The sequence below is a fragment of the Falco biarmicus genome, chromosome 4 (genome assembly GCF_023638135.1).
Source record: "Falco biarmicus isolate bFalBia1 chromosome 4, bFalBia1.pri, whole genome shotgun sequence".
Lineage (NCBI taxonomy): Eukaryota > Metazoa > Chordata > Aves > Falconiformes > Falconidae > Falco > Falco biarmicus.
This window is the reverse complement of record NC_079291.1, coordinates 107,447,875-107,466,332: the sequence shown is the minus strand read 5'-3', so window position 1 is coordinate 107,466,332 and position 18,458 is coordinate 107,447,875. Positions and strand designations below refer to the sequence as shown.

At 42.1% G+C, this 18,458-nt stretch overlaps 1 protein-coding gene across 5 annotated transcripts in view; it reads right to left on the bottom strand.

Moving 5' to 3' along the window:
* FGD3 (FYVE, RhoGEF and PH domain containing 3) overlaps positions 1-18,458 on the bottom strand; it is a 111,644-nt gene that overhangs the window by 74,800 nt on the left and 18,386 nt on the right. Inside the window, exon 1 of one of the 5 annotated variants that reach the window (XM_056337116.1) lies at positions 5,972-5,990. The exons of 2 other annotated variants lie outside the window; for them this stretch is intronic. The gene's annotated coding sequence lies outside the window, so the exon portion shown is untranslated. Of the gene's footprint in view, positions 1-1,475; positions 1,859-5,517; positions 5,537-5,971; positions 5,991-18,458 lie in introns of those variants that run through there. 2 more of the 5 variants (XM_056337111.1, XM_056337110.1) reach the window with 2 other exon arrangements.

Sequence of the window (18,458 nt, the reverse complement as noted above, 5' to 3'; positions counted from 1 at the left end):
CCACCAATGCCCCTGCCTTGATCTACTACGCTAAAAATCATTGCCAAACAAAATTATTATGAAAGTAGGAAGACATGAAAGTTCCATTGTACGTAGCAAGGCATATGCTATCCATTCTTACCTCAAAGTTTAAAAAGACATGTAATTCCACCTCTGTGGAAATATAAGAAACCATGAAAAAATACCGTATTAACGGGAACGTTTGTCTGTCTTCCCCTGACATTTTAAAGTTATGTTTCTAATGAATGCAGGGGGTGTGGGGCTACTCAGGGTTTGTACCTATACTACATTTTGCTTTCATTTCCAATGAGCATTGATGATAATAGCATAGTTTGAGCAATTCTCAACAACGCCAAGCAAAGAACCCAATTGATTCCAAGATACAGACAATCCTCGCCTTGAAGCAGACAAGAAACTAACAAGATACACCAAGTCCAGTGATAAGAAAAAAAAATTAATTACTGAGAGTTATTTTCACTGAATGACAATTTACAAATCACAGCATCATGAGCAAAGGCATGAAAGAAACCTATTTCCAGAACCAAATCTTACCCTTTCGGACACGTGGCTGATTTTTTGCTACAGCAGCAAGTGTTCCAGCATCCCTTACTCATTCCCACACTGCTTTTCCCATGTAAATACAGACACTAGCCATAAAAGAACTCCTACTAACACAGCATTTTCAGTGAGCTTTATTCAGTGGATTCCTCTCCAAACCAGAGACCCAGCCCTCTCACCACACACACAATTAATACAATTTGATGCTAATCCAACTTCCTTTCTTTTCCAGCCATATTAGCATGGCTGTGCCTGGATGAACGTGTCACCGAGAAGAACCGCTTCACCCATGTACAGCAGCCGGCAAGCACCATTCGACCCGGCTTCCACGCTGCGTCTGGCTCAGAGGCGGAGAGAGGACAGACCAGACCAGACCGAACTCTTGCAGACCTTACCCGGGATGCTAAATTAAAGTTTTTCAATCCTGAACGTGGACATGGCTGGAGGCATGAGCAATCCCATGGATTTCAGGGGGGCTGCTCACAGCCACAACACATACCATGCAAACACTCACCCGGCGGTTTGCAGGACAGAGCCCTGCAGAAAGTCAGGAAGACACTGAATTTTGTAAGCATTGCTTCAGAAAAGGCAACAAATTACCCATGTTTAATCTTCAAAACATCTACAATTACTAGGAAGACAACTCCAGCTAGGGCTGTTTGACATGATGAAAGACACAAGTAATGGATCTAGAAAGCCCATGTAGACACACACTGCACACCTAACCTCTTGCAAAGCAACAGAAACGCAGCTAAGCACACAAACACAACAGAAAGCACAACTAGAAACTCTGAATCTAGCGTTAATATTAGAGAAGAGATTTTCCAGTCTCTCTGTTAGCAACATAAACCCCACCAGCTGCCAGTAATGTTCAGTCTTTCTCCAGTGCCTCAGTCTTCTACAACCTAACTACTCACCGATTAGTACTTCTGTGCATTTGACTCTTTACAGGCTCAGTCCTGAAGCCTCTGTGTATTTCTCTGTCCAGGATGCTCAGAGGGAACACAAGAGCCCTGGGCAGCTCCTTTGGAAGGGTTACTCAGCACCTCACAGCATCAGCCCAGGAGCTCCATTAGCCCTCTGTGTGTCCTATTCATTTCCATGCTGGCATACCAAGTTAAAGGCATTTTGCTTCTCTCAGCGATGTTTCCAGAAAAGGCCATTCTAGCAAACCAGCTCAAGCATCCAACAGCAGAAGAAATGGTATATCCCGTGCTACAGGACACGAGTTAACACAGGTGCAAGACACAGACGGTGGGACTAACGGTGCAGTTTTACACCACACTTCTGCCGAAGGCGTCCTCCTGCCCTGCTCCCTCAGGCACTGCCCTGGTCTTGGTTAGAAGGTTTTTGTCCGGTCAGTAAACTGACTCAACGATGAACTGATTCAGCAACTCAGCTGGCCAGTAAGCAGAAGCACTGCATCTCAATTATTTTTGTCTAATGGCATGGAAAAAAAAAAAAAATAGAAACCTCTTGTTCTGCAACAAAATACTTTCACTGGGAATGAGCAGTATTGAAAGTATCATCCAACATTGCTACTTTTATTTCTTCTTAAAAACCAACTCACCTTTACAAGCGAAATAAACAGTTTCATCTTCCCACCTTCTCAGACCACAGTATTTTGGCCAGTCATTCAATTAATTTAACCCAAGTTAAAACCAGTTCATCTTTAATAACTAAAGAGGTTGAGACCTTTAGCTTTTTCGGGGAAGTGTTTTTTCAAGACCTCTATCATTTTTGTGGCAAGGTTTTTTTAATGCCACATCTGCATTTATAGGGGAAATGAAACTTCAACTGATCCCATGCTTAAGTGAAAATGTTCAATTTTGGTTTCCTGTTGGAACTTGTAAATACAGAAAGCTGGTGGGGTTTTGGTTGGGTTTGTTTCTTTTTTTGGAGGGGGGGCAGGCAAAGAACAACAACTCTATAAAAACAAGCTTTAACAATGAATTGTGGATGTAGCAACTATGGTGATTCTTCACTTTTTTGGAGGGGCTGGGGGAAGAGGCCTACCCTAGAAGCTGGAAAGGGTTTTTGGACCTTGGATGCAGTTCTTCATGGCAGTCTGTATGACAGCACTCCCCATGTGCTGCAAAAGAGCAAGAAGAAGGATTATACTGCAGGCTAGCACCAGCCTCTGACACAGCGCAACGCCAGGCTGTTCCTAATAAAATACTGCAAATTAATAGGATCCTATTCTGTAGGACTGAAATTAAGTCTCTCCTTTCCCCGTTTAGAAATGGAAAAAATTATTAGAAAAAAAACCAGACACAAATGCCTTGATTTCAGGTGAGTGTCAGTGAGCTCTTAAAGCACCACTGTTAACACCAATCAGATGGAGTAAAAAGCGTAATTTCAATCTCCAGGACCCTTAAGCATCAAGAATGTTACAATGCCACCTTCATTCTCGATATGTTCTGTCCCCATTGGGTCTTCATACATCTACAGGGATTTCCTTTGGTTTGGATTTCCTTACAGAAGACCTTGGGAATAAGAGAGATTTTGTTTTGTTGTGGTTGGGTGTTTGTGTTTGTTTTTTGTTTTTTTGTTTGTTTTTTTCTTGGGGGGTGGGGATGGGGTTGGTTTAGGTTTGTTTTGTGGGTGTTGGTTTTTTTTTTAACTACTCCAGAATCCATGACTTTCCAGTTTTTGCCTCTAGCATTTACGGTATCTTTCCTACCTTTAAGGATCTTGAAAGCAAAGTACGTAACCACAAAAATCTATATAACCTAACTCCATCCGACTCTTGCTCTTACTTGCTGTTCTCATCACTGATGTATCTCATTGTTTTGAATCTCTGGCTCAAATGAAGTTGTTGTTTTCAGGTAGCCAAGATGAATTTCCAAAAGGACTGCATTTTCTGCACAGTTCCTACACTCAAAATGATAGCATCAGGTAATGGAGAAGGGGAAACAGGCTGTGTTACGCAGACATGCAGTTCTTCAAAGGACATGATCCTACCCAGCAGCAGGTAATTCCCGTTAAACACTGCTTGGAACCTCAGCCCCCAGCACGTGACAGAACTCAACACTTTTCCAAATTAAAGAAAGTAATTATATTATTCACGTGGCAGCAAGTAAAACATCAGGTTGATGGGAGTGGACAGGAAAACATCCAGATCTTCACTTTCTCATGCCAAGCATGCAGGGTATTAAGACAAAGACAAAAGTCACCGTCATGCTGTATTTACTTTCCAATTGCCTCTATATTGAAATCTGCTTACAACCCTGCCACAAGGGCAAGTAAATCTGTATGTTCTCTGAAAATGTCACAGAACTACACTTCTCCAGGTTTACATAGGCACAGGTGACAACTGCAATGATTTTCACTTCCATTTACCCAAATTACAGTGGGTTTTTTCCATCGAGAAGTATGATGATAACTTGTAAGTATATAATTACCCTTCTCTGCTGACATTGAAATGTCACCTCCACAGAACACCTACTACTACTCATTTTTCCTCTAGATTCACTATAAATTACACAGGTTGCTGCTACAAGTGTGAAATAAACACCTTCCCTCCTCCCATCCTATAAACTCTGCCAAGAGGAGGTGCAAGATGACACCAGGGAGAGATCTCCAGGTAAGACACCTGCTTCCCGAAGTAAATGCTCACCTAGAAGATTCCTGAGTTGGGTTGCCCCAAAGCACGAACCACAAAGTAAGCACCCAAGTGTAACTCCACGCACCTGCCTGCAGCTGTGGGAGTGGAGACTAGCAGCCCGATGCTCTCCCACCACCACTCCCCAACAAAGCCTCCTAACCTCTGTGCTGCAGCCGCTGCCTTTCTTGCACGCCCTCTCTAACCTGGTCTGTCAATCCCTTCTGACCAGTGCCAACACTTCATAAGAGCTTGAAGCACCTTGTACAGTCTAACCCTTGGCAGGCTGGTAAAATCTGTGAGTGGTGAAACTTGAGTGCCTCAGACCAAGAGGGGAACTGAAGACAAATCTTGCTCCACCCTGGGCAGCACATCTTTAGTGAGTCCCAACAAGTGGGAAGGAACAGCTAGCACATCTTGCAAAAGCCTCTACCCTCTTTCCACCTGGGAGGTACATTCAGCATCCCTTAGCAAAGAAGGGTGTTTGTTTCTTGACCGCAATCAAGACTTTTTTTCTTGCCATCTCCGAGCTGGTCCCAAACTCCAGCCATGCCTGAACGAAGATGCTCTTACACCTCAGCTTGTGCATAACTTCCAAAAGTCCCCAGGCTCCACATCCCACAGGGCAATTCCACGAGAACGTGGGAGGCCCCAGGACCAAGCAAGAGCTCAGCAGAAGTTTTCAGGGCTGCAACCCCAGAATCGCAGGAACGGCAGACCCTCAACTCCGGCTGGAGGTGCTCGTGTCCTTGTTTAGATCCCACTTTAGCTGAACAGCAAATTATATACGTGGGACTATGCTTAATCAAGACAACCCTGCAAACATAATTTACTTTAAGAGCTAGATATCATTAAAAGTCCTGTACCAACAGAAGCCCGAAGCCCTAAGATACTCCCTCAAAAATCTCAGAGAAGGCATAAATAAATATTTAGAAAACAACAAAACAGAGAAGGGGTGGAGAGAAAATCTGACCCAGGTCCCCCTGTTGTCATGGTGACTTCCAGCCATTATGTACTCAGGCACATTTAGAAGAAAGCTACATTTTCACCCCTCCCCAGCCAAATAATGCCATGAAGGAAACCCAAAAATCCTGACAGCTTGTCACAAGCCAAGCAAACGGCAATCCGACCCTTTGATCAGGCAGCACTCCTGAAATATTTTAATCGATACTATTGCTGCACTGTGATTCACGTACTCAAGACAACACGGAAACAGACATAAGCAGAAAATTCAAAATAATAATCTGCCCAATTAATTGATGATAGAAGATGAGGATACCGTTTGAAATATTTCTGACCATGCTTACATCAGACAGGTTTCTGCTTTCAGAATAATTGAAAAAATAATTACTTACATCATTTCATTCTTCCCCGTTTGCAGATACTGTCTGCATGCAGTTGGTTTTCTTTCACCAAGTACTACCAGTTCCACATGTTACTCTTATCACACATAGCAATCAAATAGCCTTAGCCTGCTCAAATATAATAAAATCCTCTCAACATCTACACGCAAATGCTGCATAAATAGGGATTTTAGAAAGCATGCACCACAGAGATCATAAAATCAATCCAGCTCATTACAGCAAGAAACACAGCAAACGCTTTACTACCAGCTTTTAAATTGCTCACACAGAGCACACACTGCGGACTGCTAAACATCCCCACTTCTGCACCAATAAAAGGCAAACGCATAACACAGTCAAAGAGGAGGCATCTGCTAAGACACCATTTCCTAAACGATACCTGAAAAGACATTAAAGACTCCATGAGAAAGCAAGATTTGCAACAGATCACAGCATGCAAGCTTACCAGTGCCTCGCCAGCACAGCCTGGCCAGCCATCTGCCCCGTTCCCCCCCCGCCACAAAGCCGTTGCAGGAAATTGCCGCATTCGCTTCACAGAAGGGTAATTCTGATAACCCCCACCCTCCAAGTTAATCAATTAATGAAGCAAGACTGTTTTTTTCCTTACTAAGCAATGTATGGACACTAGGTCACTTCAAGGTTGCCTGTTCTTTCCTGCTGTAGGGCCTCCCAAATAACAACTGCCCATCCAAATTCAGCCTTTTTTTTTTTTTTTTTTTTTATATATTCATTCAAAGCTGTAGGAATACACTCAGCCCTTGACAATGCCAGCTTGCATGATGAAAGAGCAAAAGTAGTTTTGAGGCTGCAGAATGCCTTCCTCAGGTTACCATGGAAATAAATGTGGGAAGAGGAGGGGGCTTCGCTGATGGTAATGCTGCTACTCAGCGGAGATGCTTTAAAGCCAGGCTGCACAGGACTGTACGCCCAGAGAAGAAAACGGGATTTACTACTACCACTGTTGTTTTACCTGCACTTATTTTCATTTTCACCAAATTTTGTATAGTTGAAAAGCATGAAACTTCTCTGGGACGCTGGGGGAACGCTGAAACAAGTGAGGTATAAGAGCCCTCCAAAGAGGAGCTGGAGAGCTGGAACTTTATTTACATATTTGAATTTGCACAGATGGGAATTAATGCTCGATTGCAATTAACAGTAGGTTGACAAGGATGAACCTGTTGCAGAGCTGAGGCTGTAGCAAGGATGACTAGTTTCAGGAAGGCTTGATAAGGTGCATCAGCCTATCATTAAAATGCAGGGTAGCATTGCTGTTACAGACAATTATCACGCACAGTATGAAACAGATCACCTCAATGACTTTGCTGCCATTTGTAGAACTGAAGAAAGCCCATCAGCAGAAGCAGCGTGGGCACTGACACACACTGCTCCACGGCTGCTCCTCTGGCGAGACCCTGACTTCACACCAGTGCTGTCCTCCCCCTCCCTGGGTCTTGCCAGAGTTCCCATTAAAAGTCAACAAAAATAATCCATGGTAGGTTGAAGCCGGCAAAAGAATCCCATTGAGGATGGCCAACAACATTTCATCAAACCAATCTTATTAAATTTCATACGAATTTAATTTTTATCAATACAAGGGCTGCTAGGTACAGCAACATTAATGTGATGTTCCTGACCAAAGGACAATACTCTGTCCAGTATTTGCCACAAAGCCACAGCAACGTCCACCGACATCAGTTTACCATTAACTTTACTGATGTATTGACATTTTGCATGTGATGAAAGTCCCCACACACTCTCTCTGAACACACTGGAATTGCTAAAGGTGTTTTAACAATAGTTATTAAGTAGAGAGCTCCACCTTGGCACATAGCACTCCTCAGCTGCCCTGCAGAGGACACCAAGAAGCCAACAGACCGCGCTGGGTTTGCAGGCACAGCACTACAGGCAATCCACTCGGAATTCCATATGCTCACCTAGCATTTCCAGCAGGCTCGTTTAAAAAGTTAAGGAGAGAGAAGGGAACTGAGCTGTGGGCCGTACAGAAGGCCACACGCGGAATAAAGCCGAGGTGAAGACACTGTGAGAGCAGTTACAAGCCAGCTGGGCACAGGCTGGAAGGACCCGTCAGGCTGCAGCCTCTGCAGAGACAGTGGTGGCTGCTCCAGCAGCAGCTGCCTTCACCCTGCAGCACCCGCCTCACCCCCCCGGTCCCATGTGGCGGAAAAGGAGACACCACTGGGGTCCCAGTGCTCCTAAAGAGGTGGCTGACATCTCCCACCCACGCAGGGCCAGGGTAGAACTGGTGGGAGAAAGAGTGTAAACCAGGTTCCTTTCTGACCTCTCTCACTGCAGCAATTTCTGCCTCAGTTTGGAGCTGACAACACGCAGCTTGTGCAAGAGCATCTTTTCTTTGAGAAAAGGGGGAATGGGGGTAGGGGTGGGAAGAGTATGAAAAAATGTTTTCCTCAACAACATCTCACAGCACGAAGATGAAGTAATACTGTATTTATACATATACCGTCCCTAGAAGACATACTGCTGGAGTGGAGAAACCCCAGAGAGAAGGCAGACCATCTTTCCGCGAAGCGGAGAGCAAACAGCCTAATCCACATATTTCTACCCATTTTTCCAAAAAGGATTTCAACACTTCTTTACTAGGCCACAAATGAAAAAGCCTAATACAAATAAAATGCAAATCTTACTTATTTCGTGACAGCACAATGAAAATCAGTTTTGCTGATTGCACGGGACCCACAGCACACAGCGCGTGATTCTCCATGCTTTCCTGCGCCCCCACCAACACTCTTTATAACCACTAATAGCAAAGTTTCACTCAAAGCAAAATCCCAGTTCCTACACAAACTCAAGGAAGAGCAGAATGAAATCTGCCAACGCATACACAGCAAAAAAGCACCATAAAACACCAGCTGCTGCAAACAAGCAATGGGGCAGGGCTAAGAAGGTTTAAAAATCCAAACAGCCAGAAACCAGAGCGGCCCACCTGGAGCCAAAAGCCAGGCAGCAGCCCTGCAGGGCTCAGCTAGCCCAGCCCGGCACAGTGCTGGCCGTATGCCCTTACACCAGCGCCAGCTTTCCACTGTGCCCCTCACAGCCCCAGCAGGCACCGACCAGTGCAGCATGGGGCTGGGCTGGAACAACTCCCGTGCCCACTGCCCAGCTGGCTGCTGTCAACCTGATGGTCTTGCCCACTTGTCTCCTCCTCTCTCGGGACCTGTCTATCTGGCTGAGGAATTGTAGAAAAAAGAAAAAAAAAAATATTCCAGAGCTCTTTACCCCTTTTATCAACCTGCTCTGAAGTGAGCCCGTAGTCTCAAGAGCAATGAGGGACACGGCAGCACAATGCATAAACCTCACTTCCTCAGGAAACCAGATTAAAAAGCCACTGTTGACTACCAAGGAAGCTCAGCAAGATCAGGGGAATTCACATGGGAGCAGCTCAGACGTATCACCCTCTTCTTTAAAAGGCAGCCCACCAGGGAGAGACTAAGGTAATAAATGAGGCACAGTAGAAGGCCAAGAAATCGCAGGAATAGCATATATTGATTATCAAAAGTCAAAGAATATACATATTTCTATATGGCTATAAAAATCACACATATCCAGGTATGTCTGGAAAGGATAGCCAGGAGGTTTCTTCAAAGGCTTCCTGAACAAATAAAAAATCATCACTGTTCTTGGCTTCCAAACACTGAAACAGCAACAGACTCTTACCAGCCATTCCTGTGATGGAGTGGCTAATACCACTGTGCTCGAGGAAAGTAACATACATATCATACCATGTCTCCTAGTAACAAGGCAAGATATCAGATGTGCAAAGCCGATGCGAAAAAAGAACAACTTTAATCTTTTATCGAGAAAGAATAAATGGAACAAAAGTGACAAGTGAATGGCTATTTATTACTATGTGATCCTCCTGTAATCTTCTTAAGCTTTTTACTAGGATTGTTCACAAGCAAAGAAGAAAAGAATTAATCTCTCATTTGCTGGTAGCTTTTAGATTATCAATAACCTCTTGCTGGAAGAAAAAAATAGAGATATAATTTAAAAAAAAAAAACACAAATGCCATTATTAAGGATAAACTAACGCTTCAAATCATGTACACAGCAAAACAGGGAACAAGGAGATACCTGTTATGTGTTTATCCTTTATTTAATACTCTGACAACTACATTCACCTGTGAATGAAACAAAGGAAGACACTGTCAGCTTGCTGAACTCCAACACTACATATCTGGCTGATATAAACACCTGATATATACTTGAATTGCTGTGTATTAATAGTATCAGTAGTTGCATGCAGCAAAAATCACAAAAAAACCCAGAAGATGCAACTAATCACTCAAGCCATTATGCAAAAGAACCATTTTTTTTAATGTCGTCTTAAATTTAAATACCTAACAAAAAATTTACAATTATTAATTTGGCAGAGAGCTACACAAGAACACTTTGTGAATATATTACAGCTTCCTGATAAAACAACTAGGAGCAAACCAGTACACCAGCTCAGGAAAATGAAGATTTATAGAAGTATCTGTTATATATGAGGATGGCCTGTGGTTTGCAATATGTATTTTTATAATTTTCTCCCGCACAGTGCTGACTGTGTGGGTAGACAGACAACCCAGGATGCTTTTTGTGAGTTATACAGGTTTTCTACATATTCTAACCTCATCCAAGCCACTAGAAAGGAAGCTGAAGTGATTTTTTTAAAAAAGATGCCTTTTCACAAGGCTCCTTAAGTTTTCAACATTTTAAAACCCATCTCTGCTGATAGCCAGCATTTCCTTCTCATACAACAGCAGAAAAATTCCTCATATGCACTTACAGATGCTTCCCTAAGAACAAAGGCTGGTTTAAAATGTCAATAAAAAAAATATGGAACAGTGTTTATCAATTTAAGTTTTGTTTTCCCCTGAATCTGCAATTACTGCAGAGGCACTGCAACTTGAAGGCATGATTGTTCCAATCCACTTGGAGTTTCCTTGGAAGCATTAAGCCATCAATGGGGTTTTAGCACTGTTTAGGTGCAAGGTAGATTCTTGAAAACCAAATAAATTTTAAGAAAATGGAACTAGCCTCTCTGTCAGTCACCTCTGCTGTCAAAACACATTCCTTTGAGGACTGAACATCTTTGCTTTATTATGCTTAAACAAACTAAACAGAAAATTTTGCCTTCTTCAGATGAATTTCTGGAACTCGTTTAGACACTGCCCCCTAAGATACTGCAGGAAAAAGAAAGAGAGAGGTTTAAATCACTTGCAGGGTGCAACTGGTGTCAAAAGAATGTTAAACACCCAAATAACTTCAGCCACTTAAGTCTGCTAATTTTTCTAAAATGAAAAAATCATTTAGCAACAAAACTAGAAAAATGGGTCTTTATATAAGAGATTTTTGATACCGTTTCATACCACGCATTCAATAAGGGTATTAAATTTCATTGTACTAGTAAAGACATTATTATCATCAGCAGCAGCAACAGGCAGTGTTGATAAGCAACCTAAGCAGCAAACACTTGGCCTGCAAGTCTCTGGAGCACCCAGAGCACCCTAGTCTGGAAACACGTCAGGGGAACGTCTGAAGAAAACCAAGAACTGAGCCTGCGAGAAGTGGGGAAAGGAGGTTAGTCCTGGAAGCACAATTCAATGAAATCTGTCAGAAACAAATAGGAAAGGTGTGAAGTGCCTTTTTCCATTCTCATTTTATTTCCATGGTCAGTATATGCTTTGAAAACAAGTAGAAATTACTTTGATGGAGTCACTGATGTGAACTTTACAATTTCTTCCAAAACATTTACAAAAGAGGAACAAAACTGGAAAGCAGAAACAATAAAATGACATGCATATTTATTCACAGTTGACTCTGCAATTTCCAGTTTGGTTTTTATCAGGACAAACCCCCATGGTCTCATTTCCTCCAGTTTCCAGTGAAACTCATTATTAAAACACAGAGTTTTAAATAGACCATGACTTCACACAAAAAACAAAGATAGCCTTTGTACAAGGGGAACCACAGTTGTGTACTTTGAACGGTGCGTAACATTGAACAGCCTTAGCAAGAGCACAAGCCAGGCCAACTCTTTTTAAATTTTTTATATACATAATTTTTGATTTTATATATACATACACATGCTCTCACATATTTTTTATATATATATACATATATACACACCTTGACAATCATTCCCTGTAATAACCACAAACTCACAAAGAGGTAGTTTGCTGCTGTTACAGTAATTTTTCATGATTAATTTTATGCATCATCCCTTTAAGAGCAATAGAAATAAAAACTCATTCACAACACATCAACAAACAATTTTCTTTCAAAAACTCCAATCTCTGCAGCCAATGTGTGAGAGCAGCACATGGTTAGTGCTCAGGTCTGTCAAGCTCTGGTATCACCCTCGTACTAGAAAAAAGTCCAGAAGTAAAGACAGGCTGAAAAATGGTCACATTCGCTTATTTTGCCAAGTAAGGAGAGAGGCACTTAATCCATGGACCCTTCCCAAAACAGCTCATGGGGCAAACTGCAAGCAGACACCTTCAGTAGAGGCTGCATTTTCTACATCTGCTTTTATTCATCCTCCTCCCAAATCCCAGACAGTCAGTCTTGCCGGATCTCATGGGCATATCATCCTCTCTACACACAAAAAAGAACAGCCCATGACCACCAAAACACAGAGGGGGTCTCCACAGGGGTACACTAGTGGTTATGGTCTCCTCCACTCAGCACTAATTTGAGTGCAGAAGGATGTGGGGATGGGGGGGAAGGGAAGGGGCAGTGAAGAGAATGAACCTCTGCAATTAGCTGAACATGTGTATATGCATGATGCAGGTAACCCATCGTCTGCATTTCTGTGGATTCCACACATTTTTTGGAATACCTGAGGTGTGGAACGCCAGCCTTTGCTCTTGGTGATAGCGCCCTGAGTGCAGCTTGTTTGACCAGTGCCTAGTTTTAATTTTATTATGACTGCAAAAGTACCTAAAAATCCCAAAGGAAAGCAGAGCCCAGCCAGATAGGCATTGTACAAATACTTACTAAAATCAGTCTTTGTTCACAGTCTAAACAAAGAATGCTTGAAAATGAAAGAAAAGGAAAGGGAAAAAAAGGAAAGTGTTGCCAAGGTTTCACAGCAGGAACCGAACTGGAGCATGGACTCCTGGTCAGTGGTTGTCCTACCCAGCTCCCGTGACAAGAGCTGCCTCCCCCTCTGGCACCAGCTATTAAACTAGCAGCATCATTTCAGGAAAAAAAAAAAAAGAAGAAAAAAAGTAAATGGGAGCCTTTATTTTCCCACTCCCCGAAGTAAATAAATAAAGTACATGTATTCTTGATGCACACAACTCCTCACTGGCACATGGGAAAAGCAGGCAAATTCTTATGGGAATCCCCTGCTCAAACACTGGCAGAACATCACCGGTGCTACAGAAAGCAAATTTGTACATTAGTCACAGTCCAATGCAAACAGCATATGCAACTGTGCAGAAAAAAAAAACCCAAACCATAAAGGAACATGCAGGGAATAGACACCATGCAAAGAAGTTAGCACCATAACAGCATTTCATGCAAGAAGTGGCAAAAAGAACACTATTCTACCATATGGATTCATTTGCACTAAGCAGTAAGTGTATTTGCAAATAAATAATTTCCTGAAAAGATTTAAATCAGTGCTTCCAAGCAAAACTTCACGTCTTTCAAAGAACGTGCTTCCTCTTCATGACGCACTGAAGCAGAGTCATTGGCAGCCACCATTACAAGGTTTAATGTTTGAAAGGTCTTGTCCTCCACTAGTGGAAGAGCACTGGATTTACTTTCACAATTCTATTAAATATTGCTTTTAAAGGTATCCATTGGCAGATGGAAACAGGCAGGTGGACTCATACATAGATTTATATCAAAGTAATATCATACAGAACAGAAACCTTATTTTTATAAGGATCTATATGTAAATACGTGATGGTCTAAGGAGAGGCCAATTCTCACCCACATGCTAAAACACAGCAAGCTTAACCAAAGAAATTGAAAGGCTTAATTCAATGAATTTCATTGAATTCACAGCTATTTTCCCATGAGTAAAGGTGACAGAACCCCGCAATATGAGAGTCTTCTCCCCTGCGCTGGTTTCAGGCTCAGTGCAAGTATCCCCCACTGGCACAGGCAGATCCTGACACTGCTTTCCTCTAAATACCCAACTGGACCCAGAGGTCTTCTGCTTTCTCTTACTCTGTTTTCAAATGGATTCAGAAACACCAAAAATGGTGTTAGACAAATTACTCCGTGGAAATTTGCACAGTAACAAAGAGACCATGATTATATTAGCAATTTTAGTATGGACTATTACTCCTGATTTATGAAAAAGGCTTTTGCATTCAAAGCTTTATTCTGCAGCTTTTGCAATTATCTGCACATGTGTATGCTTTCATGTAAAACAAAGCAAAGGTCTTTTTTTAATTTTCCCCTTCATTTTATCCTTTGCTGTAAAGAGAAAGGTTACAATTCACTCAATTGCTCATTTCTCTACCATGCTTAAGAGCCACAAATGACCTAGTTTCCCTGCCAGGAACCAGCAGCAACACACTTGCCTGGCATGGCAAATCAGTGCATCTTGCTACACCAAGGGAAAAGTTGAAACTTGTATCGATACAAATTAAAAAAAGCCAACAAAACAACAACAGACAACTGGGCATTCCTACTAATTTCTGTATTGCACCCATCAAAAACCAGTGGCTATACAAGGATCTGTAAAATTACAACCAACTCAAGCCTGTTGTTTCTAGAGCCTTCATCTTGGATTCTGGAATGTGTTCAATCATAATTAATCAGGCTTAATGATAATCTTATTACACAAAAGACTTTTAAAAAAATTATAATCCCAAAGCACTTTATGAAGTAACATTTCTATTGACATGGAATAATATATCAATTACAGAAATTCAATTACCTCCCAGCTGAGATTTAGCAGGTTTTTCTTAAGGGAACCAGATAAAGAAAAACAAATCAATGGATTTGTTTCTTTGATTTTTGCCAGCCGCTGTTTTGCAGTATCCTTATGGGGCACGAAGCACAGCTATCTGGAGGAGTGCTGCTCCGTAACCAGAGCCCAGCCAAACCAGAAATGCTCTGGACCCATAACAAGCCCAGTATTTTGCAGGAGAAGGATCTGCTTTTGTTCGTGGGTATTTCAAATAGCCATGGAAGTACACACTGGCTTGAGGAACAAAGTTACCAGGCCCTCTTGTCTTGCACTAACTTGCCCATTTTATGGCACCCAGGGCTTCTATTTTGAATGTTGTTCTTTTAAGCACAGTTTTTTGCATGCGTTTAAATGGCTGGCACAAGACAGTCAAAAGAGTTCTTTGTTCTAGTTTGCTGCCAAGAGGTTTGGATTTGGGCTGGTTATCGTTTGTTTCATCCACGCTAATGACATGCTTTAGACAAACATTTGGCAATGTATTCTTGGCTCGAGAAACCCATTTTCTGGAGGAAATATCTTTCCATATTGCTAAATGAATACGAAAAAAAAGGATCCCTGTATGGAAAAGGTGGAAAACTGCTGTACCAGTTACAAAAAAAATCACAATTTGGAGCTGTTGGACTACAGGGGAAAAAAAAGTAGGGCACAAGTGAAGCAAGGAAAGGCAAAACACCATATTCAAGAAGTACCCAGGTTTCCCACAGCGAGAAAATGTGTGTGCTGTGGAGTCAAACAAATTACCCTTGCCCCTGGATTATTTCCAACAGTACGAAACTGGAGCCTCACTGAACCACCTCTTGACTATTGTCCTGCTATACTCTCCTCCAACCTGTAAAACATGATTTTCTGCACAAGCAAGCTCAAACTTCTATTAAGCTAAATAACTTTATTGCCTTTGGAACTTGACAGTCTTCTGCCTGCCTTCAGGATCTGTTCAAATCCTTTAAGAAAATTTGTATGTGCTATCTTTTGTCCCCTTCAGTAGTACACCTTGAGAAGATTTTAGATTTTTTTTTTCTTTTTTTTTTTAAAGGAAACAAGTTGCTTTAAGAAGGACAAGAGACTTCCTTAACCCTTGCAGCAAGCCTCACACAGCAGACAGAAGCCCAAGATTGCTCTTACTGGTCCTACAAAACGTATCGAGATGCAGCTCCTCCAGTGCCCCACAAACACCCCATAACTGCATCTCAGGCAGCAATAATCTGCTGTAATTTATTAAGTGGGGCTTCAACAGATGTTTAATCAAGGCTGAGGTTTATAATCAATAAATTCGTCATGCTCACTTAGCTTTGCTTCTAATTAGGGATGCATAAACTCCCATTGCCTAATTTGAAAAGTCCTTTCAACACTCAGTTTAAAAGTTCAGCTTGTCTGAGAATTACTGCTTTGTTTTCAGTGTAACTCCTTCACAGGGTTTTGAGACAAAACTGAAGAAAAAGAGTAACAAAGGAGTTGACCATAAGCATTACAAGAAAAGGAAAAAAAGGAAAAAAGTGAAAATGAAAACCAAAGGATTTGGGTAACAGAGGGAAAGAGAAGAGGGATGGCAGCAGGGACCATGACAAGTGCATACCATGGCCTGTAAACTATTTCATCCCAGCTTAGTTTTTGTGCAATCAGACATGGAATTCCTCTATTTTAACATACTGCACAGGTGTAAGGGCTGGAGGTAGACAGAAGGGGAAGAGAGATGAGGACGTGGTTTTAGTCTGTGCATATGATAAAAGACAAAGAAAAACTCAGATTCAAATCACAAAGGGTACCAACTATTGAATTCAATTTTGCCAGCCCTCCAAACACAAACTTTAATGTTCCCTCTGACATTTAAGAACTTTCCAAGCTGTGTTTAGGGTTGTCCACTTCTCATCTAAATGGAGATACCCTGACAGTCAGGTCTTGTAAAGTTCAGTCTGTCTGGGTGAGATGCTACAAGCGACTCATTCTTAACCATCCTTCCAAACTGATCCCAGACTGACCCTTTGACTGAATCAGACAACATTTCAACTTCTGCCTGGGCTAAAGACAATGTATATCACCCCAAAAATGTAGAACCGCAGACTTGCAAAAGTCAGCTTAAATCCTGCATCCATAAATAAAATACTGTTCATTTATGTTGAACACTGCAAACCTGGACCTTAACTACAGAACTACCCATGCACGCCTGCCTTCAGCTCCAGCAGCTCTTAATCTACCCCTGAGAAGCAGCTCTCCAGAAGTCACCCATCCTGCCACTCTGGTCTGCTCTCAGGAGATGCCTGCAGCTCCACACTCCACTCTTTCCACCTCCTTCCCCACCCCCACCCCCCACCCCCCCCAATCATTTAGAAAGAAACCTATCACTAGGCCAGGTCATGAGCAACTCTCCAAGCCTTCTCTGTATTCTCTTCAACTTAAGGAAAGAGAGGAAAAAAAAGAAAAGAAAAAAAAAGAAAAAGACAGTGGAAACCTACAGGGTGGGCCACGTAGCATAAATCTGCAGCTCCTTAAAATTAGCAGTCGTGAACAGACAAGCAACCCAACCTTTCCAGCTGTGCAGACTGAAACTAAATTCCTGAGCAAGGGTCCACTAATGAAAATGACCGATCCTCAATTTTCCCAAGATGAATGTCAGGAGAGATTTGAAACTTGGCAACAAGTGAACGTGCCAACACATAAACTGCAACGTCACTAGCTGATCATGGATTTTATCAGGGGAACTCAGTCTTTCTATCAAGAATGTGCATATATCCATAAGCTACACACACACACACACACATCTATAAGCGGAATAGTTGCAAGACTTATTTTAAACATCTGCTAAGCAGATGATTTCCACATCTTCAAGAAATATCATTCCTCTTCACTTCTCCTGTTCTGCATTTTTGCCGTTTACCAGTTGTGCCGAGAAACAGTAACAGGTTACATTGCATTAAAATAGAGAAGGTAGACTAGGTTTATCAGCTGGGGTGGGTGAAATGGTGGTGATTCATTTTTACTAAAATAGTAAAAAATACTGGCACTGAATTTGTGATTTCAAAATTCCATGATAAAACACTAAGCCCTTCACACTTTGTACTGCTCATCAGAAAAGGTAATTTCAAAGAGCAAAATCCAGCACTGAGCACTCGGGACTGCGAGGACATCTCACTGTGTGCAACCTCTCAGGTCCAGCAGCGAAGCCAGCAGCCAGGGCACACCTCAACTCTGGTCCCCCTGCCTGGCGGGTCTGCAGAGACTTCCAGGGGTGCTGCCACCAGCCCCTTGCCTGCATCTTGGATGCTGAGCACGTTTAAATGCAAAGTGTTCCAGAGGAATTATATCAGGTGCCATGATTTGGTATTTTCCAACCAGGAAAAAAGAAAAAAAAAAAAAAAATCACTGGGGAAATGACCAATCTTCACTTCAGTCAATCCAGGACAATTCCCAAATCCTGGCACCATACCCCAGTGCATCAGATTGAAAATGCCTGTGTTAAACACTGCTCCTTTAATCAACACGAATAGCATCAAGGACAGAGAAACAAGAACGTCAAGTGTCTCAGAGAAAGTCACTTGAACCACTAATGCCAGGTCACAGCCACATAAAGCAAAAGTGCTTTCCGGGACCGAGGGCCTCAGAGCAGACACTCTGCTGAGCTGTGCAAACCAGCTGCTTAATAAAATAAAAAGGAAATACAAGTAAGTTACCTTGGAAAACAAGGAAGGCACAGCCATGGATTTATGTTTTCCATCGGTAGAAGAAACACAGTTCATGTGCTAGCTACTTATGCTGTATTATTTCAAAGGTAATATCAATAAAATGTTAGATTAATCTTAAAGCTTTTGATTAAAAACCACCAGTGAGGCACGTTACTTCAAAAATTGCAGTTTAATTGATCACATTACTTAGGCACAGTACCTTAGCAGAGTTCAGCAGAGGGTAAAGAAAAAGACATGAAGAGAGCAAAAGCTGCAACAAAAGTTATTTGACAGGAGGGGCATTACTTCATATAAAATTA